We start from the raw sequence: 24,972 nt of genomic DNA on the forward strand, positions 1-24,972 counted from the left end.
CCCAAAGTGGAATTGGCTAGGGGTGAAAAATAAGCACAATAATATGAAGCGCATTTGAATAAAAATTTTCCCAATATATTAAAAATGCTCAGCATATCTCGCAAATTGCACTGCAAGTGATCGCGGACATCGTAGAGAAAATTACAATTGCGCTCACAGCAAAAAAAAAAAAAATGCAAAAAATGCAGCATTATTACGAGCTTTTTATTTATATAGTAACCTGTGACTGACCCTGACTACGTCTGCGCGATTCAACAGACGTGGAACGTCTTTTTATCGCGCAACGCACATATTTGCATACGGCATTTCGCTCCGCCGAATTGTTGCCTCAGTTCGTCTTTTACACCCAAGGAGGCGTTAGCTGCCATAACCGAGTAAGGCTTCCTATAACCAAGTACTCTGGAGTGCTGTGTAACAACGACGAACCGCGATTTGAGATAACCACAGTTCAGTTCGGTAACCGCAGTTAGCGTAACCGCGGTTAACTCTGTCCGTGTAACAAGGGTATAGAAGACATAGGTAGCATTTTCGAAAGTGGTACTACACGTCGCATATTTTCAACGTGACAGCCACGCTAGGTTGGTACGTGTCGGTAGAAATAGTGCCTCTGTGCAGTGATTATGGGCCTAGTGCGCTAGTATGGAGGCGCCACTGCTCCGGAACAAGTAGCGCCACCTCCCGCCGGCGCACCCATATGTGGTATGTCTGCTCGTCGGAGAGAGGCGGCGGAGTGAACGCGAAGTCTACTCTTCTCGGCAGAAACCTTGTGAGAAGAAAACTTTTGTCGGTCATTTCCTGCCTCGTGTCACACGCGTACATAACTGACACATGTACCATGTGTGTGTGTTGAAAAATAAACCAATAGCAAAGCGAAGAAAGCCGCTACCCATTCACGCCGTCTGAGAGAAGGCCGCCGGCGCTTTGGGCGCAGCGCATCGTGCGCGCGCGAGCGCGTCTGCTGGCAGCTCTATGGCTTTTTTTTTTCCTTTGAAGTAGGAATTCGGAACCCGAACAATATGGCACTTTGAAAGTAAAGACAAATAAAACAAAAACTAAGCAGTGTGCAATGCGCAGCACTGGCTTTTCCCCTCGGTGGCAGTGTATGTGGAAACGGCATGCTAGACCCCCAGAAGTGACAGCCGAGAGCTGGGCTCCGTTGGTCAATAGAAAGGCTCTTCAAAAAAAAAAAAAAAAAAAAAAATCACGTCTTCCCCAGGACGGACGAGCAGGCTGTATATGGAGATGTACCCTAAGGCGTCGGGCCTTGCGTGCACGTGCTTTTTCGGCGCTTGGCAGTTCTACCGTAGTTTTTATTTTCTACTCGATGCGTCGAAATAAGTGGTGACGGTTCAGTGCGCGGAAAAACAGCCATGGCTGAGCAAGCTCCACAGCGCGTGCTGTGTGGGGGATTTCGCGTGATCGGGAATTTTGAGACTTAATTTAAGAATAACTGCTTGGTGCGCGGTCAGAAACTGTACGAAGCCAGCATGTGCGTGGAGTGCGCGGGGAACTTCACAGTGCAGAAGAGCCCTCGGATATCTTCAGAAAATGCGCTAACGAAATGAAAACCGCCTTCTATGAAGTCAGCTTGGAGGTAAGTTTTATTCGGCCCTTTCGGCGTCTCTTCACCACATATGTAATTCATTTTTTTGTATGTAGTTGTTGGCAAACCCACGCAATATCACGGATGCCAGTTGCATCTGCAAGGCCGGGTGCCACTGTTAAAGATGCTATACATCGCTCTCGTATGATTTCCAAGGAAACCGCAAAAAAAAAAAAAACCTGATTTTTGATTGCCTCCCGACGGTTTTTTTTTTAATAACTATTATGACACCCATAAACACAACAGCAGATAGAGCTGTTAGTTTAAAAGGACGTTTTCTCTTTGCGGGGAGCCATGAACGTGTGTCAATTCAGAAAGCGCGCACTCCTGCAATGTGCTTCGCTCTCCATGTCGTGCTTCTACATCTTCTACGTACGTCAGGCTAGGCTTCCCAAAAGCGAGCGCCGAGAACAGCTGGAAACTATCATTAGGAAGTCGTTAGAAGAAGAAGAAAAAAAAAAAAAAGCTTCCGTTGGGCAGGAAGGCTCCGCACTCTCTACAACACAGGCCGTGTCCGAAGACCTGCCAGCGCTGGTTACAACAAATTTTAGTAGTTGTTACAACTTTTAGAGCTCGAGTTGGGTCCAAAAAAAAAAAAATTACCCGTTTTTTTTTGTGTGTGTGTGTGTGTTTTTCGCGTGCTGCGCGCTCAATACAAATAAGCGGTCGCTCGCGCATGCTTGAAAAAAACCTAGCGTCAAGTACTGTACAAAAAAAAAAAAAAAAAAGTGGGAAATGCACAGCCGAAACGAAAAGCAATGGGTGCGATATGAGATTCGAAATGACTAAGTAAGTATTTTGTTTTAGTCGCTGTTTATTTTTTATTCTTACGGGAAACCAAGAAGAAATCGGAACACAGCGTTGGCGCTACCCACGGTTGCGGATCCAGACAGCCGCCTTTTACAGCGACGCCTCCCAGACGGCGCCACATGTTCGGCCAAAGCTGCAGCGCACCAGGCCCATAACGTGAAACCTGTTCCATACAGCGATTACTGTTTAGTTTCAGCCACCTTTGGAAGAAAGCACAACAATCAAACATTTACTGGGACCTATGGAAACTTAATACGAAGATATTGGAGGACGATGTTTTTGTCCGAGCCGTAATGAGGGAATAGCAAAAGTTGGAAGTTGTACAGCCTGTAAGCTTCGTCGTTGATTAGGAAGAGTTTGTGGAGGAAGTAAAAAAATTGGCCATAGAAAGAAGCAGAGTGCTTCAACGAAGCATGAAACGGGCAGTAACAGCGCTCCACGGGCAATTACAATTCTTGATCGCTATGCATTGTTACAAAGCTAGCGTTCTTTTAAGAGAAAAGGAAAGTTAAAAATGAACTTGAAAGGTTATATGCGGAAAAATATAAAGCGGTAATAGTACGATATAGATCTGAGAAGCGGTGAGCCAGATACGCCAACAAAACTGCTTTCTCAGATGAGAAAAAGTACGCATTCCAGAAAGAAGTCCGCCAGCTCAGTGAAGGCAATGGCGTTACAACCGATAAAAACGAATCAAAGAATTGATAGGTGATCATTTTCGCAGATTGTTAAGCTTTCCACATGACTTTATCAACCTTTTCTAAAAATACTTGCTATATTAAGGCCGAAACTCGACAAGGAAACTAGGACACGATTAGAACTACGTACCTGTCAAAGTGCTGCCTATTCACTGTGAGTGAAATCGAACACGCTATAGATACATAAAGGAAAGGTTAATAGCGCAACAAAAAGACACTCACAAATGCACTAACTAACCCAGCAATCAGTTTTAATTGACGCTATAGATAAGTTGACCAGGCCGGGCACGTGAGAAATATATCTTTCTCCTTGTCTATCATTCCTTCCGCCTCCATGGCAACATAAGGGTGCAACGACGCCTTCAATCTGGTCTCCAGGAGGCAGGGCGTTAAAGCTGAGACCGAAAAGAAGTTCCCACAGGTAGTGCCGCCATTATCAAATTCATCACCGTGGCCAGCACAGTTTTTTCTCGCTAAGTAAAATATAAGCATGGTTCGCACTGGAGGCTTAAAAACTGCATTAAATAACATAGCCTTTGATGCAAAAGAGTTTGGGCTAGTTGGTAGCAATTTCTTGAAAACATAGCGCAAATAAAGACAAGGACAACACAGAAGTAGGCAGGATGCATGGGCGCTAACTTGCAACTTTATTTTGGAAAAAAAAAAAACATCTCATCGAATATATACGAGCCGTTGCGACTATCTATCGGTGAGCTTGCGCACAGCAGAGCACAACCAAATAACACTTGGTGGCAAAAAAAAAAAGAACAAAAATGCACGGTGCCCGGGGTCACAAACAGAAACAAAAAAGGAGACGCGCCTTGTTACACGAATCACTTTTAAAGCCCTTGGTCCCAAAGCTTGTCCACAAAATAACAAATATACAATAAAACGGGTGAAACGATCAAAACAAACAGAATGAGGATGAAGTGAAAAGAAGAAAATATGAAAAGGAGTGTGCAAGGCTCTTATGCTAAAACAATCATAAGACGTAAACTATGCCAAGCAAAATACGAAAAAAAAGGGCAAGAAACAAAATAAAATAAAATATAAAAATTAAGCAATTTAAGAAAAGAATAGAGCACCAAATAAATTTAGAATGGTTTCAAGAAGTAAAAAGAACAACAAAACAAAAAGAAGCAAAAAGAAGATAAAATCGGAAAAGGAAAGAGAATTAACAAGAAAAAAAAAACGATAGAATTGAAAAAGGGAGAGAAACCAAGCAAAATTCTAAAAACAAGATTGTATAAAGCTCCAAACTAAAACAATGATGCGAGATGAAACAGGTGAAAAGAGAATGGGCGTATGGAAAAAGTTTTGACGAGTAAGGATATCAAGAAAAGTATCACAAGAAAACGCGAAGGTATAGAAGCACAAATACTAGACGTGATCTGGTTCCGAATCAAACAACAATAGGATGCTTTTGGAAAGCACGCAAGAAAGGTTAACACCTACAGGTGGCCATCCAGAAATTCAAACTCGCTCTCAAGTAAATTGATAGAAGGTGCGCTAACGCACTCCTGCCCGACCTTTCCTATAAAATACGTCTCTATATGACTTCGCGCGCTGTTTTACCTGGCCGATGTTATGAAATTTGTGCCATCTGTGAGTGGATAGCATTCTTTGTTTGGAACGGCTTTATATGCTTTACAACGGTCAGCATGGTTTGTATCTGATTTGTTACGTAGGCAAATCTGTATTCTCTCGCCCTCTCATTGAAGCATCTTTCTATCTGACCGATGTATTAAAGCCCGCAACAGATAGGAATCCTGTACACGATGTTCGACTTGCATTCCGTGAACTTAGTTCGATGTCTCTTCGTGCATTCTTCTCGCTTTTCCACCTTCTTGGAACAGACTTTGGAAAGTTTGCATGGGTCAGAGAAAACAATTTTGACGTTATAACGCGCTGCCAGCTTTTTGCATTTATGCGAAAACCTATGAAAGTACAGAGTCACCTGGACGGGAGTCCTGCTTTTGCTTTGTTCGCTCCTGTGCTTGTAGCGTTGATTCCATGAGGTTTTTAGCTTTTGCAAAAGGCTTTCACATACTGCTACTGTGGGGAAACCTGCGTCTAGAAGATGCCTGAATTGCTTTTTTATGCTGGCTTCACCGGATCAGCACACAAGTGACTCCGTCTAGAGAGAGGGACAGGGGTGACAGACATGATGGTAAGCGTCATGCCTGTTTTGCCAAAGCTCGTTTGGTGACCCCGAAAGGCAACGTGAAAAAAAAAAAAAAAAACCTCCGATTGAGGACTTTGTAGAGTTTCAGTGGAAGTGGCTGGCTGAAGATGGAGCACGTACTTCACATTGGGTAGTGTCGTGCGATGGCCTCGATCAACCGCAGGAGAGGGTCGCTACCACTCCGTCGCCCGTTGATCAACAGCCACCACATCCACGCGAGGTGCGAGTCCGTGAGGCCATCCGCCGTCCGCCACCCGCTTCGTGCCAGCCGGTTCTTCACTTTTTGCCACGCGCTCTCGATATTCTGCGTGTGCGCGCCGGTAACGGGGTTCACGAAAAATTGTATTGTTCACAGTTTTGTGAATCAAGTTCAAGGTTATCCCGTTACCGTCTACTAATCCCGGCACACATTGGTAGGCCGCCCACTCGTAGCTGGGGATGGTGGTCCCCGGACGGACGTTTGCGGCGATGATGGCTCCAAGTGTCGCTGAGTCCAGCCGGTCGACCTTGAAGAGTCGCAGCTCCTTTGTGGCCGCCCATACCATGCCAAAAATCCATGGGCCGCGATCGACCACGCCGCCGTAATTGTTCTGCCTGCGTGGAGGAACGTTATCGCCTGCCAAAAGGCGGCCGCGGTTATACTTCCTCTTGCCCCGCATGAGGCACTTATCGACCCGTATACATCCGCACCGGGACCGCCCATCGGCGGCTGGAGCGCTGATTGTGCCGTGATGGGGAGAGGGTGCAGCTGTTCCAGCAAGCGCGTGGGAACCCCTCGTTTCTTTTTATCTGAAAGACACGTCATTTGATTTTTACTCATTTTGTTTTTACTAAAGCAGGAAATGCAAGATCATGCATCGCATTTGCCTCCGACGAGACAGGGCATGCGAAAGTTTCAAAGACAGCACTTTTTTCGCCCAAGTAGGGCTGTGCGTTTAACGCGATTTCAGCACTGATTGAGCACGTTATATGTTAGCGCCCAGCGCAAAATCAGAAGCAGCCACGCTGTGATCCATGTAAGGTTTTCAACAGTGTTAGCATCTAAAAGCAGCCACTTTGACGCCTATAAGTCTGTGTCGCTCCCGTCCAGCCATCTCCGTTCAGTAACATGATGAAGCGCAAAGCGGCATACCAGATAACACCGAGGGTGCGGACCAAGACGAGCTCGCGCGCATAAAGTTTAGGCGTCGACCGACGGCTACAGTTATCATTTTCGAAACTGATACCAAAAGACTCAACGAAGGTGAAGGTGAAAGCAGGGAAATAAAGTGATGCGAGCTAGCTGGAACAGCTACACCCTCTCCAGATAGCTCGAAAACAAGGCACTATCGGCGCCACTGTACAATCATACCGAGCGCTCGGCCACACGCTCGCGTGGTGTAGCTCATACTGAGCGCAATAGTACGTGTTCACATGCCAGGCAACCAAACATGCGCAGGAAGGACCGCACTTTTGTGACACTGAAGGCAAGCTTGCAGACTCCTGCAATACACGCTACTCAAAGAAAAAAACCTCAGGACCTCAGCCATGGCGCTCACCAGCGCCGCCACCCCCCCCCCCCCCCCTTCCCGCCCCCTCCACTCACTTCTATGAGTGACCAAACAAAGACTTACTGGGACGGTTTACTCGCCTGCCGTGAATCAACCGTGATGCTCGATTTCAGTTTAAAATGCGGTCTCCTCATACCTGGCGCTTTGGCGGATGGCTCATCTCCACCACTGCCGTCCAGTGGAAGCAACCAGCTGTGTTCGTGGTCATATGGCCGCTTTTCCGACGGGAAGTTAGCTGCTCCGGAAAGATTGTCCATGCCCTCAGTGTAGAGAGGAATGTCAAGAGCCCTAGTATCGGCTGGAGATTTCGCCCCACACTCTGACCTGGGCCCGTCAACATGGCGAGGTTCGCGATCCTTGAGGTCCGCCTCAGCCTCGGTTTTGTCCAGGGGCGGTGCTTCTAATTTCGTCTTCACCTTTACCACAGCTGCCGTCGAGAACATGCATCTTCCATATCCGCCTCATCCATGGACAAGACGGAGGCGTCTTGGTTGTTCACGAGCCCGATACATTTTGCATAGGGCCGCTCGCACTGGCTGTCGTCGTGGCTGAAACGTCGGTTTGCACCGCATCGCGGTACTCCCGACAAATGTGGCCCGTGCCGCGGCACCGAAGGCAAAGCGGAGCCTTGCCCGGCACGACCGCGAGGTCCAGCTCACCGGTGACGCTCACCTGGTGCAGAATATCGTCCAGCTTTATTCCCGGCTTGAGCTTTAGTGTCACGAGTCTTGTGGTAGACGCCTTGTCCGCCATGCCTTGCACGCGCCATCGCTCGCGGGCGATGTCTGTCACTTTGCTAAAAGCCGCAGAAGCAGGCCTGACGTCAACGAATAGAATGGTGTGCAAAATCCAGTGCACTTTAATTTGTACATCTTGGTTGCCTGGGTCGATGACGAGATACGTGCCCGTCTTACTTCCAGCTCACCAGTACTGACGATTTTCTTTATGGCGTCTTCGTCCTTGAAAGTAACCGCCCGCACGTGGCACATCCTGTAAGATCCGATAGCGATGACTTCTGGCAGCAGTGGTAGTTCGGAAAGGCACTTGGGCCTGATGGCTTAGTGGCGGCTAAAAGTTTTAAGTTGGAGCTAGCTCAGGTGCTCCTTCATGTCATGAATGAAGCATATGAGCAAAAGCGATTGCCATTATCGTTCACAACATCCTATATTGTGCTCATCCGGAAAATGGATTTTTTAACGTTTGCAGTGCGATGCCAGTGCACGTTAAAGATCCCCAGGTGGTCGAAATTACTCCATAGCCCTCCTATACGGCTCCTCTTTCTATCTTTTCACTTTCACTCCCACCTTCCTCTCTTCCCTAACGGCGCGGTTCAGGTGTTCACGGAAACAAGTGTTACAGATACTGCACCTTTCTCTTCCTGTGAACCAATTGTTATTATTATTATAAACGTCTCGGCCAATAACTCTTGCCAACGAGGACTACAAAATTTACGCAAAGCTGTTAGCGACACGATTGCAGGAGGCTCTAAAATCGTTTGTTGGGCCACATCAGACTTGTGGCATCAAAGGCCGAAGCATCACAACAAACGTACACGTGGCGCGAAGCGTCCTCGAGTGCTGTGATATGCTTGGATATCATGTGGCAATGTTGCAGTTCGATCTGGCAAAGGCCTTCGATCGCGTCTGGCATGACGTGCTGTTTTGCATGCTCGAGCACTCGAGCCTAGGCAGTGTCATAATAGAGGGCGAAAAGTTGGCATATAAAAACTGCTTAACGTGGATTATAGTAAATGGGGAACTATGAATCGGTGAGGCAGGGATGCACGCTATCGCCTTTACTGTTCGCAGTTTATCTAGAGCTGCTATGTTTGGCAATTCAGAGGAATTAAAACGTCACGGGGTATAGGCTAGTCACAGAATGTCAAAACTTTGGCCTATGCGGATGACATCGCCATTTTTGCACAAACAAAGATAATAAGTTCAATAACGTTATTGTCCGACAGAAAAGGGCTCTTTCCTACCCCAGGTCCTACCCTCTAGAGGAGAGGCACCTTCGGACAGGTTGGAATCCACTTCAGATGCTTGCCAAAATCCCTTGGATCTCGGCGGCCTTTTCAGCCAGTCGAACTGCTAGCAGCTGGTGCTCCGGGGTTGTGCTTTCCAGCAAAGCCTCCCAGGCTTCTCTATTATCAATGTTGTTTGCCCTGCCTGGAAAATACAAGCACTCCCAAATTATGTGGTTCAGGGTACCCCTCTGCCCGCAAACCCTGCAGCCCTCATCTTGAAAGTTTGGGAATATATATATATTTTTAGTTTCTGCCGTACATGTACGGTGGCGGTTTTCCGTCCCGCAAGGTTTTTGCCTCTACGGGTACGGTTTCAATCTTCCGTTTGAAATTCAGCGCCCTAATGAAGATGCATGCTCACTGGGAGGCGCTGCCACCTCCTAGGAGTTACAAGAAGCGTTCGAAATTTATTGTGCTGCCTTCTTGCCAAGATAAACAGAACTGATTCCTAGCTGCAGCGTGTCGCCAGGTCTGCTGCAATGCCCTTTCTTTCGTGGTTTCTGTTTCGCCACGTGATCGCAGCGGAGGCGCGCGAAATTTGATTTCTCTCTTTATGGGCGCTTCCGTGCAGGGGTAAATAACTGGTTTCTAGCTGCAGCGTGTCGCCCGTTTTTCGGCAATGGCCTTGCGTGGTGTCGGCTCCCCCTCTCCCCACTTGATCACAACGGAAGCGCGCCAACCTTGTTTTTTTATCTTTATGGCCACTCCCGTGGAATCTGATTTCCATCTTTTGGGGCTGCTGTTAGCTGGTTTATCATCGGCACTCACGAGATATTCCCGTTCTCCTTGCTTACCGAGTTTGCAGGGTCGAGCGATGCTGACTCAGAAATACGGTTCCTAATATTTTTCACAACTTTTCTCCTAGACTTTACTCATTTTGTACTTTCAAAATCCGCAATAAAGTAATTTGACCATCTGGGAAAGATTTTTTTTTCTTTAAATTCGACCTTCAAAGGGTTAAGACGGATTGGTTAAGCATCTGCCTCCCCCGCTACGCTCTCTTGGAATCCAATTGGTTACTCTTAAAGGCTATCGGTTGTCCTCTCTTCGCACTACATATCCTGCTCATGCCCATTTCTTCTTCTGAATATCAACTAGAATGGCACTAACTATAGAGTTATTTATCGGACCCACTCCGCACGCTTCCTATCTCTTAAAGTTACACCTACCATTTTCGTGTTCCTAGCCCTCTGCGTTGTCCTCAACTTAAGTAGAACCCCTTTCGTTAACCTCCATGTTTCAGCCCCATAGGCGAGTACCGGTAGGATGCAACTGTTATACACTTTTTCTTAAGAGATACCAGTAAGCTGCTAGTCATAATGTTCGAGTACCTTACAAATGCGCTCCATCCCGGTCTTATTCTCCTAGTTATTTCCCTTTCATGGTCCGGATCTGCGGTCACCACCTGTCCTAAGTAGACATGTTCGCCTCCCACTTTCAGCGCTTCGCTATTTATTTTAAACTACTGTTCTTCTCCCAGACTGTTCATTACCTTAGTCTTCTGCATATTAACTCGTAGGCCTACTTTTCTGCTTCTCCTGTCTAGATCATTAATCATTACTTGCAGTTGGTCCGCTGAGTTACTTAACAAGGCAATGTTATCAGCGAATCGCAGATTACTGAGATATTCGCCATCGACCCTGATGCCTAACTTCTCCCAAGCAAGCTGTGAATATTACTGGGGAGATCGTGTCTTCTTGCCTAGCACCTTTCTTAATTGGAATTTTATCACTTTCTTTCTGCAGAACCTTGGGTCTGTGCAGTCACTATAAATATTTTCCAGCTCTAGACCACAGAGATCTCAAATGCTCGAAGAAGCAGACTGTATCGAGTAAGGGGCCGGAGCTATAGGCTCTTTCTCGAACAAAATTTTCTTTTTACTTGTTTTTATTGTTTATGTATTTAGGTTTTTCAGATATTGCAATCTAAGTTCGGCTCGAGAGAGAATAATTAGCTGTCATGTACGGCGATTTCTAACAACTTCGTGAAAAAAAAAATAGTTTTCCTTACGCAATGTTTCTTTGATCGCTAGATGTGCATATTAAGCATTAACAAGAAAAAAGTACAAAATGAATTTTAAGTGTGCACATATTTATTGATATTAGACAAATTTAGATATTTAGGCAATATTTCGTCTCTGCATACATTCGCGCATGAAAAACGCATAGCATAAAACAACAGTTTAAATACCACCATACAAGCAAACGCGCTACAGTACATGCATACAATTACCAATAATGCACGCTAGCAGCACTTATTTCGGGCAGTGCTGCTCTTTCTAGGTGCTTAGGAGGGACCAAAGGTTGCTACTCGCTCCGCTGTTATGCTCACAAATTTCCTGATGAAGTCGTCTAAACTTAGAAGCGCCGTTCTTTCTTCGTGTATATGCAAAATCAAAAGATTTGACAATCTCTTTTGAGTCAATCGGTTGCGCAAATACGTTTCTATTCTGCGCAGAGCACTAAAAGAGCGCTGCCCAGAAGCAACAGACACAGGTATGGACAACAGAAGCTGAACATACCTCACGACCTGATCCAGCAACTCGCGAATGTTTTGCGAAGCCTTTTGTGGTATCTCCAAAATGCCCAGTGGTTTGGTAGAATCAGCACCGTCTAGAAGAGTTGGTAATAACAAACTGCGCCGAGAGTCTTCATAAGTCAAAATCAACTGCATGCACTGCCAAAGCCATCTGCCAAATTCCATCTGGTGTATAGCGACTAACTCCCGCGGCACTGGTTAAGATGTCTTCTAGCTTTAGGAGCTGTTCAATGCATGCCCGGCTGCTCAAAACGCTGTTTTGTTTCACTTATGATTCGGTAGGTATAGCAGCGAAATGCTTCTTGCGCGGTCTGGCCTTAACGTCAAGTGCAACTGGTTTAACAGGTCTATATCAGTCGTCTCATACCTTGCAGGTAGTTTTGTCGGTCTTGACATACGAGGTACCTTCAGGCCTATAGGAGCGCTGCTGTTGTGATTGTCTGCTGCCACAGCCTCTCAAACGCGGTTTCGCAGATAGCTTCTGCTGTCTTTTTTGCTCCGACGGCGCAATATGTTGAGCTCTGGAGAGCCCCTGCTAGTTCTTCACAAGGCCCAAAGAAGGCTACGGAAGAATGGATACCTAACAAGGTTTCAAACTTCTGCAACAGCCGATCGTAACCAATGAAAGTAGCCGTGCTGCTCTCGGTCACTGAACCTGGTGTCTGCAAGAGCTCCTTGAGTGTCTCTTGGACTCCGGTGTAATTCTCAACGAATATTTGCACCCACTGGACTCTAACGGTCCACCGCGTCGGACAAAGCATCAGTACTTCATTCTTTAATCTTTCTTTGTTCGAAGCTTACACCGCAATGCCTGAAGGCGTTATAGCGTTACAGATTGGCAAAGAACACATCTGCATTTCCAGATTTGGCCTTTTTATTTTTTTTTTTTTTTTCAGCCTAGATCCACTCTCCACAGCTGAGCCGCGTCCTTTAGGAAGTATCACGTTCGCATAAACACTTTTGCGCTTTTTGGAGTCGAGGACTGTGTTGGAAGGGCCTTTGAAGGAACTGTGGAATACTAAAATGATGCAAAGTAAAGCGATCGAGAGATAGGTACTCCCTCACAAGTCAATTGATCGCAAGAATGTTTCAGCTAGCTTCATTAGCACCGGAGATATTGAGGATTAAAATGGAGCTCCTCCTCTCTTCTCTCAACTCAACACTCTGAGACAGCAGAAACAAACAAACAAACAAACAAACAAACAAACAAACAAACAAACAAACAAACAAACAAACAAACAAACAAACAAACAAACAAACAAATAACAAACAAACAAACAAACAAAACAGTTCGAGAGCTCCGCCCCGCCCACGAAAATGTCATCGGGTGACGCTCGGTTCGCAGACTTCCGGTTGTCGCGCCCGTTTTCCCGAGCGTGGAATTCCTCCCTGACACATCGCCCACACATTCATCGGTCTCTGCTTTTCCCTTCTCGTCTGTGCTAAACATGTTTCGTGTCTTCCTCGGCCGCCGGCTTCTATAGACAAGCGTCATGTTTGTAAACAAAAGTGGCACTGCGATCGGCAGCGACATGGGGTGTAGGCAAAAACGCAGCGTGCCTACACAGCGCCAAGCGACGCTGCCTTCGGAACCAGTTCGCGCGTGCGAATATTCTGAAGCGTAAGCTTCGCTTGTGCGTAGAAATAGTTTTGTTCATGCCTGGAGAGTAGTTCAGCACTTTATCAGCCGATTACTTCTGGAATTACCTGGCGAAGAGCGCTTTATTGGCTTTCTTCTCCGCGGCTTCAGCAGCGCGCGGCTACGATGGGCGACTGTAGTGACTGAGTTAAATAAAAACTAGAAAGCGCAATGTATATGAAAAACTAACAGCCAACATTGTTCAACTCCTGTGCCTACTGCTAGCGCATGCAAGGACGACGAATGAATGACTGGAAGTGTGTTTTTCATATGACAACTCTTAACTGGCTTTCTGATGCTCCAAGCACCTTCGCTCTAAAGAACAATATATTACCGACAACTATAGTGAACTAGAAATCATATTTATATCTCAGTATACCGGCAACTTAAGTCAGAATTTCACTGAATAAGAACTCAATCTTTTAGTTCTTTGTAACATATTCGCCTATAGTGCGCGCTGCCAATGTTTTATCCTGCTCGATAAAAAGACGTTTGACGTGTGTTTCATCGTACAGACGTAGCCAAGGTCATTCAAAGGTTAATAGATACATGAAGGCCCATAAGAATGTTCTATTTTTCTTTTGTGGGGGGGTCTTTAGGAGAGGTGCACGAACGGAAATGCAACGTTCTCCACGATCGCTTGCAGCGAACTTTGCACGATCTGTTAAGCTTTTTTTAACTCTGAAACTGTTTATTCAAAAGTGCGTCATCTTATCTACTTATTTTGCACCTCTCATTGCTGATTACTCTTTGGGACATTAAATTGCACGTACCATATATTCCATACTTAAATATATCCTGCTTGATCAGAGCTACGTTGTGCGTGGATATTTAATTCGTTCGTCAAAATCTTAATGACCTTAAGAAAGAAAGTTTTGAGAAATGACGCTGCGTGACTTTGCCCGGATATTAACAATGTTTACTTGCTTTCTATAGGGCCGGTGATGAAGTCACTCGTTGAAACTCGCGAAAGTGATATCAGAGAAAAGCTGCTTCACAAGTTCAGGTCTGTTTCGGCAATATCGCGCTGGAGTGACCGGTCAAGCTTGCAGCAGTTACCTTCGCAGCAACTTTTTTGTCCTTTTCTGTACGAATATATGCACGGGTACAAGTGAATGGAACTCACAGGGCGGGCGGTGTCTTAACTTGTTATATTATATAGAACAAAACGTGCACGAGCTGCAGTCATTTGCTATTGTGCTATTCATCGTGCGGCCGAAAAGCAGTCACGACAATTAAGAGCTGTAAACGAACTGATGAAGTTTCAGTGCAGAATTGTGCAACGCACGTTAGCCGCGCGAAGGCAATTCGTTGCCGAAGGGTCTACTTGTCGCGCTCAACGCTGCTGCCCATCGCTCTCATAATTGTCCGACCGCAAGAAACATGTGAAAACAGGTGCTATTTTCTTTTTTGTGCCTCGTGGCGATACCAACCACACAACAGCTTGCAGTCATATTGGGAATTATGCCCGAAAACACAGCAAGCGCCGCGCATCCAATGCAGACGACCCGAGCTTTTGCCTACACCACGAAAGTCACTGCTGTCGCCAGCGCCGCCGCATCTCCACTGACGTCACGGGCTGACGCTTGACCGCTTGGACTTGTTTGCGACCGCAGCCGGAACGACCCGGGTCGTTCGGGAGCCTATGCCTGCAGGTGGGCAGGCTGCTGTCGACACCCGCGGCCGCCGCTGAGAAGCATTCCCCTTCATATCCCTGTCCCATTGAGCGCAAATTAGCGTGCACTCCTGCCGAGCACGGCTTTCCAAAAGACCCCTTTTATCCCTCGGACTGCCGATCAGTTTCCCGTGTCTGTAGCTTTGGTACCGTCTGCGGTTTGACCAACGGGGACCGGTCGCCTCGCGGAGTTGATACGATAGCAACGACTCTGCATGGATGCTGGCAGACGAGAGTGCGAGTTGCATGCGTGCAAACATACCATCGTCGTTTTTAGCCCCAATGAGCACTTTCACGATGGTTGGCGAGGGGCACATCTTGCAGTGCATAACGAATGGAATGTAGGCATCATCGGCGTGAGCAGAGTGATCGTTTCGGGAGATCGCTAGAAAGTTAAGATATCGGTTTACAGGTGAGCACGAATTACTAGTCCACCAATATTATGAATTGAGATTAACAAAAGGTTGGCGTAGTGTTTCTTTTTTTAATTTCGCACATTGTTTAGGAAGCGGCAATATGTAACGTGCACGCGCGTTTTATCTCATTTGTATGTATCGTCCGAGCCAGAATCGACTGCGCAAAATATCAGCAAAGCAGCTCGGCACATGTAGTTCGGCAGCGCAGGGTGTCACCGATTTCCGCAGCTGCACGCAAAAATCGCGCATAAAAGACAGCACGCGAGCGGCTAAGGGAACCCAAGCTGGAGATTGCTGTTTGCTCCGCGACGCCAACGCTCGGTTTCTGACGGAGCAGGGGGAAGCAGAAAAACCTACGCGCAGCAGCGGCCGCGCAGCGCACCGCTGACTGCGGGCCATCAACCCCGAGGAACTGCATAGCACCTTTGCCTCGCGCGGGCTCAGATGATGGATATCGTATACGCTTCTATAAGCGTCAGCGGGCCTCTGATGGAGGGTTAGCCAGCTGCCCGGTAGAACATTCTAATGTGACATGTGATAACATTGAAGTATTTGACCAAAGGGATACTAGCTGCCATCAGCGGACTGCAGCTGAGGTCAACTCCACGGAAGTGATTCAACCCGCAGTGAGCTCCCCTTACATAGTAAGCCACGATGATTCTCCTCCTTGCATGGGGGAATAGACTGCACAAGCAACACCAAGGCAGCAACTGCCTTGTCTTCAGAATATGATTTGGGAGAGTTTATAGGCACAGCTAAGCACACTGGCATCCCGGGCTCTTTTATGCTAACCCATGGTCTCCAAATGTTTAGGAATGATGTAACACCTGGCAAGATAACTTTTCGCCACCAATGGCTGGCGGATTGCGCCCCTTGGCTTCAGCGAAAAGCACCCTTTGTCGTTTCTGCATTACTTTTCTGGGGTATTCAAGGCAGTTTTATTGTGCGCGCTTTCAGCAACTGCAAAAAAAAAAGAAAAAAATGCACGAGGCATGCAGGGATTACATAAAATCTCAATGGTACCAGGAGGAAATGACGGCCTCAGAGAACTTTATGCATGCGATTGCAAGGCAAGATACTTCCCGTTGTACAACAGGTGAGCACGGCACTGCACGAGCAACGTGAAAGGAACAGCGAGAAACTATTTCCTATACTTTTCAGCATCTTATGCGCAACGCACGACTTTCCAATTGGAGGGAAGCAGTCTGACAGTGGGGTCTTCAACGATCTCCTCGACTTTCGGGTAGAAGCTGGAGACACTTGCCTTCAAGAACACTTTGCTTCTTCTGCGGGCAATGCCAAGTACACTTCCGTCCCCGTCCAGAACGAGGTCCTCTTAATCTGTGGCGACATCCTGAGAGAGCAAATAGTAACCGAATCTAACACAGCGTTTTCTTTTTCCGTCTTTGTGGATGAAACATCAGATACTGCAGGGAAAGATGTCAATAAGCATTCGCTTCATTGACAAGGCAGGGGCCGAAATTTACGCTCGAGAGCAGTTTTTAGGATTTGTAGCGCTGGAGCAACTGAACGCTCCTTTCATCGCCGCTGCGGTCTTGAAAATTTTAATCGATGCCGGGGTGATTCTTTCAAACCGCGTTGGACAGGGCTACGATGGATTCTCTACAAAGCGCTGGAAAACAAGCAGGAGTGAACAGAATAATGAAGAAAGAGCGGCGAAGGAACTATTTTTCCACTGCACAAGTAAAACTTAATCTCGTGATCAACGATTTGAACGATGTGTCCGAAAATCGAAACAAAATAAGGATCATCAAGCGAACGATAAACTTTTTCCGTGAGAGCGTGCTCCGAAAGAAATTGGTGCTCACCATTCCGATGCTGTGTCAAAAGATGGCCTGCAGATTACAAGTCAGTTAGGATCTCCCAGCATTACATGGCCATAGTCGAAGCGCTCGAGGAGCCAGCTTCAAAGGAATCAAGCTCGAACGCTGGAACTAGGCAACGAGCTCACATTCTCTATTGTGCAGAAATAAGCTCATCTCTTATTGTTTGCCTGCACACTGTAGCGAAGTACACCGCACTGCTGGAACCCGTTACCAACGTTCTGCAAAGTGTATCCATGGGCTTCCATACTGTAAACGACCATATCACAGAGTTGCAGAATATTTTTCGTGACCACTGGACTAACGCTGAAGAACAGTTCTCTGACATCATGAACTCATCAACTGAGGTAGCCAATCGCTCGAACGTGTTGATACCTCTATCAAGACAAGCCTCTCGTCAGGCCCATCGGTATTCAGAGTGCGGAAGAATACTATCGCGTGGCAATATATGTGCCCTACTTGGACTCTCCCAATGCTTATTTTACTCGCTGTTTTTATTGCGAAAGCAATACTACGCCAGGTCTCGAATAACCAGTGCCCGACATGCCAAAGCCATGCCCGTGATTTTTCGCGCACAACGCCGACGCCGAATTTTTTGGAGGAGGGGAGCCTTTAACCGTGTCGCGTTAAAATTGCTTCAGGAGCATCGAACAGCCGAATAATGCACCATGACTAGAGAACAACAAAGCTGCACGCAGCGAGAGCTTCTGCAGTGCTGAAAAAAAGTTTAGTTTTAGTTTTGGAATGAGGTGCTCACTGAATTCCGCAGCCACTTCGTGCCAGTTGCTCACAGATGGACGCCGTGGGCTGCGATCATCCTTTAGGCAAAACAAGAAGACGATCTGGAGCTAATAGGTTTGCCTAAAGCATGCGCGCGCTCCCCTCCGCCGCTGGGGCGCGCGCGTCGAGGACTCGCGCTTCGAGGCACCCTAGTAACTACTATGTCATAAACCCCCGCCTTTACGGTCAACAGAGGCGCGGGACACCCTTTATGGTTACCCGTCGTCCCTCTATGAGGTTTGAGATTACAGTTAAAAGTTAGGCTGGTCAACCCGTGAAGCACGTGTGTCGGTGTGGGAGTGAGGAATAAGTTCAAGATGGTCCATTTTCTTTTACAAACAATTAAATATTTATAGATAGTATAGTCCAAACTACACTGCCTAATAATAGAACAAAATAAAAAAAAATAAAACGCCACGACACGATAGTGATAAAAGACGACTCGGTAAATGACAAGAGAAAAACCGACAATGAACAAACACTGCGGTAAAAGAAGGCTATAAAGATAACAAACCAAGTATTCCAGATATAGTAAGTAGGGGCAAAAGTCATACAGAAAATACAGCGTAAAATGCTAAGCCAGATCAATGTTTTAACACAGGCGAAAACAATATTCAGTGAACCGACAGACTGTGGCAGAAAGGAATTCCCACGGCGTTCTTCTTCGATGAGGCATCGTAGTCACAGCGTTGATCGCTAGCGGCGGCCGTACAAGATGAGGAGAAACGATGAGTTGATCGCGGGATTGGTAAAAACAAGACACTTTCCCAGAGCGAGCGGCCGCGAGAGAGGCCCGGAAGACTGAATCTTCCCAGAGCGCACTACCGCAGGTGTGCTGCGGTCTGCCTTTTTATACATAGGTTGTTTGCGCTGCAGCCCATCGTCAAGGACGCGCGCTTGCCGGTCGCTGCCCCGGAGATTCATGTCGAAGCATTCTCGGAAGAGCGGGGAAGTCCCGTAAGTTCCGCTCAATATGTAAGGCAGGATATTTTGAAGCGAAAGCTTCACTACATAAGTAGAGCTGGTCTTCGCGTGGCACTAAATGTGACCTTCAAGTGACCTTCACCTAATTAAGTGCGGGTGTCCACTATCCATGGTGTCCACCTAAAAGTATACTGCGCTTTCCTGTCCCCAAAACCCAACTTAAAAGGAAAGGCAGCCCTGTGCTGTGTGATGTCAGCGCACGTTAAAGGCCCCCGGCTGACTGAAATCACTCCGTAACCCTTCACTACGGGGCCTCTTTCACTTTTTCCACTTTCACTCCCACCTTCCTCTTTTCTTTCATGGCGCGGTTCAGCTGTCCGCGAGAAGTCTGATAGATACCGTGCCTTTCCTTTCTTGTAAATCGATTTACAATTTACAACAAAAATATCAAAACATGATCGTGACCTGGTTAGGCGTAGGTGTCCACCATTCCGTGGTGTCCACTCGAAAGTACAAGGCACCTTCCTTTCCCCAAAATCTAACTTAAAGAAAAATTATAAAAAAAAAGTGGATTGAAAGAGCGGTGTTACAGAGGCTATCGCTGCAACACTCACAGCTTTCGCTCTAGCACTAGGTTCAAGCCATGCTTAGACCCCCCCCCCCCTTCCCTATTTTTTTTTTTTTCATGCTTCGCCCGTACGTTGGTACGGAGGCCCGCTTCGGCGAAGTCTGCTGCTGGGTCATTCAAATTTGAAGCTGCAGGGTGAGGGCTTTGGTGGCGGCAAGAGAGAAACGCACCGCGGCTTGGGTTTGCTTTTTACTTTTTATACAGGAAGTAAGGTTATCACGCTGAAAAGCAAACATCCTTCAAAAATAAAGGCCTGTACGTGCCGGTTGCAAAACAGCGCTGGGAATTGAAGGGAAGGAATTGAAATTGGAGAAGCGGTAGCCATTTTTGGTAGTCATCAATATAAAAATTACGACATGAATTAAGTGGGTGCTTTCCAAAAACAAGAGGGAGTATACACCGCTTTAGGGAGGATCGAGGCAGGGAAATCACTGCATATAAGTATTAGTTCTTGGAACAGTAACAGTAATTGCCAATAATTGAAATAAAACAGTTGCACTTTTATAAGAATCGAAGTGACGAGAAGCTCGTTCAAATGATGAATGAAAGCAACCGATGCCCGTACACTCCTTCGAAAAGCACAAGCTTGAAAAGAAGCGGTGTGTAAAAAGCAGAGGATATGTGAGGGGTGGGAGAGTCAGCTGTTACTGTTGGATCTCCGTGGTCTTAGTGCGGAGCGAGCACTGTCATCCGGGCCTCGACGGCTGAATGGTCAGGGTGCTGCACACAGCCATTACATATCTAGAAAGCAATGACAGAACCAGGGGACGCGTGTTCGATCCTGGCCGCGGGGGCCGTGTTTCTATGGAGGCGAATTGTGCAAGGCGCACCCATGTACTGTGCAATATCAGTGGGTTTTGGCCAACCCCAGGTAGTCGAAATTATCCGCAGCTCAAACCTACGGCGCCTCTCAAACTCAGAGTCGCTTCGGAACGTAAATCAAATAATCAAACCAAGTAATTTGGGCAATGCATAATCGCGTTTATGTCGACACGTTGCTCGTCGTTTTGGCTGAATGAAAAATACTGCGAGTGTTCCCCTACACCTACCTTCAAAAAATCATTTTCCTAAATCATTTGTCTATTTGTCCAATGCTTAGGAAACTTCTCTCAAGGCGGAGTAGAAGCTTTATAAAGTTTTCTTTTGTAGCCGTATGGCGGCGCTTGAATGGATGGCATCTCATCCACCTTTTGCCAACTCGCTCTGTGGCGTTAAACCATTTAAAAACTTAACGAAACCAATTCGTGTGCTGGCATCAGAAACTAAATGCTGTCAAAAAGTAAAAAAAAAAAAAAAACAAGAAATAAAGCGCTTGTGAGATATGGCGCATCAGTGACGCCGCGCCGCGTGAGCCGCGGGTAGGAGCAGTGCAGGCGCGTTCCAGAAGGGGTGGCGCCATCGCAAATGCAGCGCTCACGGTCAGACCGACCGCGCAGCTACCGTAGTATACGTGCGCCACTTGCGCGCGGTACGTGCTGCGAAGTATACACTTGCGTACACGGACAGGGCGAGCCGCTTTCCTTGCTTCCTGACAGCGAAATAAGTCATTTATTTATTTATTTATTCATAATTTCACACCGCCGTTAGGCATTACAGTAGGGGGAAGGGGGGGGGGGGTATATAACCAAGCAAAATGCAATCGTACATGCAGAAAATTTCCCAATTCCTCATGACAATACATGACAGTGCACACTTTTCACCTCAAAATCGCGGCACACTTTTAAAACACTGCTTTAAAATAAATATCAAGAAAGGGGGCTACAAGAGAAATAAAACCTTAAGCCTTTAGCGCTAAAAAGAAATCGTCATGGCATAAAATAGAAGCCACCTAAGCTGCCAAATTATTCCACTCTTTCAACATTTTCGGAAAGCAAGAAGGTTTAAAATTATTAGTTCTGCATTGAAATAGTCCGATCTTTTTGAGTGGTCTCTTATTTGCGATACATATCTTGGGGCTGAAGGCAATTTAATTTTCTGATACCAGGGTGTCAGCACACAGTTCATCACTCGAGACCACGCTCGAGACGACCCAACTCTCCCATAACCGCGGCGACCCGAGAGGGCGTGCTTACGCCACGCAGAACCCAGCGAAGAGCACATTCGCTCGGTCGGTCTGTTCATTATCCACACCTCCGTTACGACCGCGCGAATACTGCGAAGAGCACGTTCACTCGGTCGGTCTGTTAGACCGCGCAGAGACTTCGCGCCCCGCGAACCCCGCCTGAGGTATGTCTCCCCTCGAACTTTGGAGAAGAAACGCGAGGACCCGACGCCTCGGGGAGAAGGCATTCGGAGCCGAGACGAGACGAAGCACAGACGCGCACGAAGGCGCACCACATCCAGCCAGGAGACCCTCTGCAGATCAACCGAATCTCTTTCTAAGTATTAATAAACAGTGATTTTAGCTCCTCATCTGGCCTCACTGCTATCATGGCGCAGCCGATAGGATCTGCAGAGGCGTCTCGCGCGCGCGAAGAACCACCGGAATCCACAGTGTGCAGCAGAACGACCTCGACGAGTTCTGAGACCACCTTGATCTGGTCAGTGTCACCAGCGAATTCGCCAATGCGCAATGTTCTCATCGAGTTGAAAAAACAGCGGCTGGCAGACGAACTTCGAACCCGTGGACTACCGTGCAGTGGCCGTAAGGATGTTCTCGATACACGCCTCCTGGACGACAACGTTCGCCTTAAGGCCTCACTGGCTACGTCCGACTCAGCTACCAGCCAGGCTGAAGCAGTAGGCGATGACAACCGAGGAGCGGACACGAAGGGACCGATGACAGTCGAAATTCTTCAGGCAAGAGTTGACGAACTGAAACGGCTTGTAGCCCAACGACGCACGTCACACGCAGCGAGTGACGCAACGGGGCTACTGCATCCAGTGTCGACACGAACGGGGCCCGATACGGACTCCCAACGTAATGACGGAAGTCTCGCGCCTACTAAGACAACGAACCAACGGCCGGTAGACACGAATCGTGGTACACCTCCGCAGACCTCGCGGGAGAACAACGCTCCAGCTCCCGAGGGTTCGCCAAGCCTGAATGAAATCATGGCCATGTTCGCACGCGCGCAACTGCAGATGACGGAGGTATTGTCGAGAGTGTCAGGGCCAGCTCAGCCCGTTCTGATCCAGTCAACGAACGACACCGCGTCCGCCATCCCTGACTACGATGGTAATGCGCAACAAAATGTCCAGACGTGGATATCGCAGGTTATCTGCGTTGGCGCACTGGTCCCCATCACTGACGCTCGCTACTGCAGCAACACGGCTACAAGGAGCCGCGAAGGATTGGCACAGCTCTTACGGCATGAGTTTCGAATCGTGGGACTCATGGAAGCAAGCCTTTGCCTCGCGCTTCGACAGGAGGCCCACGATGTAGGAATTCCTGGGCCTGCAGGCTGATCGAAGACAACGCAATTCGGAGACATTGGTTGAGTACATGTATTCGAAAAATGCTCTGCTTGACAAATCTGCGTACCCGATGGCGAACGAAGAAATAATTTCGCTGATTCTCAGCGGAATCGACGACGACACATGGGCTAATCCACTCGCTGCACAGCCCTGCAGCAACGTCATTGAACTGATCGACCGCGGAGCGCTGCTCGACACCAGGCGACGCAGGACAGTCAAGACGCAGTTCCGACAATCTGGTCCTGGGTGGTCTAACCAGATGAGCAGCGACGGATCAAGGGCGGCGACAGACGGATGCAATGATCTCCGCAAACAGTCAAGGCCGCGAGAACAGCGAAAACCGATGCAGGCCAAGAGAGTACATACCTTCTTCAATTGCGGCACAACGGGCCACTTTTCGAGGGAGTGCACGAGGCCGAAGACGGGAGCCACGATCGCTGCGGAACAACGCCGAGCAGCCAGATCCAACGGCGCGGTTAATACCGGGACGACAAACAGGCAAGCAAATTATTTTCAGCAATCAACGGGAGGCAATTTGCCCATCGTCAAGGGCCTCGTCGACAACCAACCGGTGAGAGTCTGCATCGATAGCGGCTCAAACGTGTCCATCCTTAACGAGAGCTCTGTGGGCCCTAACGTTCGCCCCCGACCGTGGGCGTCCCCAGATCACATTGAAGTGCTTGACCGATGCATCAGACCGACGCGAGTGGCAGCGTTGGACGTGACTGTCGGAACATCGACCGTGCGGCTCGAAGAGGTCGTAATCGCGCCCTTGCCCAGCGCCATGGACCTGATTCTCGGTTCAGACCGGGCCCATGCCGCGAACGTCGACGTCACGTTTCACCCCACGAACGATGTCACCCTCGTCCCAATACCGCCATCGGCGAGCGAACCGACCTTAAACACTCCAGGCGCATGCAGTACGAATCGTACTGGGGAGACGCGCATAGCAGCCTTCAGCAACCGCTCAGTCATTGAAGAAATTTCACCAGAGAGCGACATCGATTTCGTGCGACTGAATTCGAAGGGCCTGGATCTCGACGAAGATTTATTTGACCTGGTTGAAGAGCCTGCATATAAAATGACCCATGACGCGAACGCCAACGAAAGAGGTGCGCCCCGCTCAATTCTGAATCGTCATGACGACGCGTTCACGACGAGCACAGATGCGCTGGGGCTTTGCGCTCACGTATACAGCCCAGCGATGAACTTAGGGACAACATTCCCGTCGCCACAGGGCCGTACCGATCTTGTCCCGCGGACCGACAGCTCATGAAGGACGAGGTCAATGACTACTTGGATACGAAAAGAACATCCATGTACATGGACGATGTCGGCCAGGGAGCAGCTACGATCCCCGAAGCGCTGTCACTGCTCGGTGAAGCGCTGAGAAGAGTAATCGTCAACGGCTTAAAGATGGACAATAAGAAGTATCAATTCGTGCGAGACATCTCATTCCTTGGCTATAGCATCGCCGCAGAAGGTCGAACCCCGGACGAGGCGAGAGTCGCAGCCGTCGACAAGTTCCAGCCTGATAGCAACGTCAAGAAATTGTATTTGTTCCTACAAATGGCAAACTTTACCGCAAGGTTCGTGGATACGCGCGCCCGAGGACAGGCGCAAAATTTAGAGGGGCCGTGTCAGCACACAGTTCATCACTTGAGACCACGCTTGAGCGACCCAACTCTCCCGTAACCGCGGCGACCCGAGAGGGCGTGCTTACGCCACGCAGAACCCAGCGAAGAGCACATTCGCTCGGTCGGTCTGTTCATCTATCCACACCTCCGTTACGACCGCGCGAATACCGCGAAGAGCGCGTTCGCTCGGTCGGTCTGTTAGACCACGCAGAGACTTCGTGCCCCGCGAACCCCGCCTGAGGTATGTCTCCCCTCGAACTTTGGAGAAGAAACGCGATGACCCGACGCCTCGGGGAGAAGGCATTCGGAGCCGAGACGAGACGAAGCACAGACGCGCACGAAGGCGCACCACATCCAGCCAGGTGACCCTCTGCAGATCAACCGAATCTCTTTCTAAGTATTAATAAACAGTTTGATTTTATCTCCTCATCCGGCCTCACTGCTATCAAGGGCAATGGTAAAATATATTATATAATAACTTAAGGCGGAGCCATTTTCTCCTTAGACTCAGCTCTTGTCATCCCATGCTTTTCTTAGCCCTTGTAATGCCCAGATTCCTATTATAGTTACATAAAACAAAACGGGCAGCTCGGTTCTGGACA

The 24,972-nt window shown here is 48.0% G+C and overlaps 1 pseudogene; it reads right to left on the bottom strand.

Annotated features, from left to right (window-relative positions):
• Positions 1 to 11,158: 11,158 nt before the first annotated feature.
• LOC146202133 (uncharacterized) lies at positions 11,159 to 14,772 on the bottom strand (annotated as a pseudogene).
• Between the last annotated feature and the right edge of the window lie 10,200 nt (positions 14,773 to 24,972).

This window comes from Amblyomma maculatum, chromosome 1 (assembly GCF_055883805.1).
Source record: "Amblyomma maculatum isolate TAMU_Amacu chromosome 1, ASM5588380v1, whole genome shotgun sequence".
NCBI lineage: Eukaryota > Metazoa > Arthropoda > Arachnida > Ixodida > Ixodidae > Amblyomma > Amblyomma maculatum.